Genomic DNA, 2,903 nt, shown 5'->3' on the forward strand with positions numbered 1-2,903 from the left:
TTTTTGTTAAAACTGAACCAACAGTTACCAGCACTCAGCTGCTGCATAGCCCTGTGTTAAGTTACTTTCATGTCTTTGTCTATGTGATGCTCAAAATAAAGATCTTCATTATGATTTTGGAATAAAGAAAATCTAAAGTTTTCCAAGCAGAAATTACCTACCTTTGTTCCAATAACATATTCTTGCTGCTATCGATGTCAACTATTATATGGACTGGAAAACTGGACAGAATAATATGGAAAGACTGGCCAATATAACTGCCAAATGCTCTATAATTAAATGACTTCTACTGAAAGATTTCCCTTTAGCAAGTATGATGGTGCTCTGGTCTACCAAACAAGATGAGTAGAGTGGACTGTTAGTAATTACATCATTTGCTAAGCTGATTTTCTGTTTTGTGCTACTTTATGAACAAAAGCATCAAAATGCACAAAGCAATGTTTCAGACTTCTCACCTTTGTACATAATTTTAACTCTCTTTCAGCCATTTTTCACCAATTTGGCATTGCACTTATTAAAATCAACTAAAATTGATAGCAGAAATTCCTCTGATGCATGTCTGCTCCCTTAAAAGAACGATCAAAGGCTGGAGTCTTTTGCCAAAGAAGAAACTCTGTATCATTTTTTGTATTCAGGATCCAAGTCTCCTTTGGCCAATATTGTCCTTTTATTGTGAAGTCAGGGTTATGACAACATCTTTTTTCAGGCTGACTCAGGCAAAGCTTCTAGAGGCTTCAGCAGCAGCACTAACTCAGTCTCTTGCTGCCTGCTCTTGTCCTGCTGCTTCTCATCTTCCATCCCTGCACTGCCTCCTCTGTTAGGGGACTACAGGCCATGTGGTCAGCCAATCAAGATACTGAAACAGGTGAAAAATATGCTGTTATTTTTAACACATATAATTTCTCTGATCTATTTCTTTGCATAGCCCCACAAATAGTGTTGTGATACAACTGAAAAGGCATGTGTGTTTGGGGGGGGGGGGGGCAGAAATGAGCAGCTGAAAGTGGGGATGGGGCTGGGATCCACCAATCTGGTGCTCATGTTGGCTGAAATGACCCTGGAAATAGGTTTTCTCCTCTGTCTCTCTTTGTCTCTGCAGCCTTGTTGTCATACTCAAACCAGTGATCAGAAAAAGTCCCCCTTGACAGAGCACATGAATTCCCAAATAACATTGAATTTGCCTTTGTTCTTCAATTAAGAAAGAAAGAAAAAAAAAAAAAAAAAAACAACAAACAAAACAAACAAAAAATAAACAAACAAAACATAATTGTTTAATTATCCTGCAGATCTATCTGAAAATGACTGTAAAGAGATCTTCTAAATTCAACTTATATGAAAGTTGTTTAAGAGAATCAAACATTTAAAATTATCTCAGGTCTGTCTTTCATATATTGTTAGGCTTAATATCATTTTGTAAAGATGCAATAGTGGAAAAAAGGCAGTTTTCTTATCTATGCTCCATAAGTGTTAATGATCAACTATTGCAAACATAGTTTTAGATGACTATATACTCAATACATCCATCAGAGTGTGATATAAAAGCTGTGCTTTTTCTTTTACCTAGAAGCTTACTTAAAGAAACACAGGATGTTATACACAGTGTACATGATCAAACAAACAGATATGGCATACAGTTCCCACACTGGGATGCATGCTAGTAAAACAAACAGGCAGGAAGGTATCACAACGGTCTAGCAGTAGAGGCAACTTTATGCTAAACAGTGTTTGGGGCAGCTATACAAATAGAGTCGTTTATAACAGCTGTGCTCAGACTGGAAAAGTTTTGTTTATCATGTGATAAATTCACAGTGTGTATAAGTGAAATGTACTACACTTTATGGCAGCTTTGACTCCCCTTTCATTTCTTCACATTAACTATTAAAGAAGAACTGAGGCAATAATATAGCATGTTAGCTAATTACTTGGGGTTGTTTCTCCTTTCTTCCACAAAGAGTAATTTCTGAGATTTGCAAATATACTAATGAAGTGTTGTAGTAACGTTCTTAGGAAGAGTATGGTAGGAGATGCAATACACTTCTACAGTACAAATAGATTAAGTGAGAGAAAAACAAAACACCTCCAGGCATTCTATGCAAAGTAAATACAGGATTGGTGTGTGTTCAACAGGTCTTTTGAAGAGAGAAATTATTTCACTGCATAACTAGCTCCAATGGTAAGAAACAGAAACTCCCTTTTTCACACCAAACACCCATTTTATAGCCCAAAAATACCCTAATGAAACCTGTTGAGTTACATTTTAATTTCCTTAAATCTTCAGCCCTAAATAATTGTAGATTTTAAAAATACAAGGAAGATAGGGAGAAAAACTTACTGAGGGCTCATTGGGAGCTCTCTGATTTGACATTAAAATTTTAAAAGTGTGAACTTCAGCTCCCACACACCTCTAATCCTTCATGGACAACACATTTTTAGAGAATATAACCTTCCACTTTCTTCTTTTATCCTAGATATGTCCATTTTGCCTCTTAAAAACATCTCCCTGCTGTAGTCCTCTTTTATTTAGTTATTTTTCATTTAAAATTCCAGTTGTTTAATGTATTATATATATATAATATATATATATTTATAAAGGGTTTAAACTTGATAAACCAAAATGTCCCATCCCAGTTGCAACCAATGGCTCATTAGTTATGTTTTTTCCGCTGTTAAGGTGAACTTTCTGACGTGATTCCTGGAATAGGTAAGAATGGTTCTAACATAGTAATTGAGAAGGTAGTTCTGTTAAGCATTCACCTCATCAACCAACACGTGGACAGAATTTAACTGATCTGAATAAAGTTGTTTTGGAAAGTATCTGCCCATTTTGTGCAGGAAGGAACTGCAGCTCAATGAGGTGTTAGGAAATAACCTTTGACTCTGCCAAAAAAAAAGCTGCTGTTGGA

The sequence above is a fragment of the Aythya ferina genome, assembly GCF_964211825.1.
Source record: "Aythya ferina genome assembly, chromosome: 2".
Taxonomy (NCBI): Eukaryota; Metazoa; Chordata; class Aves; order Anseriformes; family Anatidae; genus Aythya; species Aythya ferina.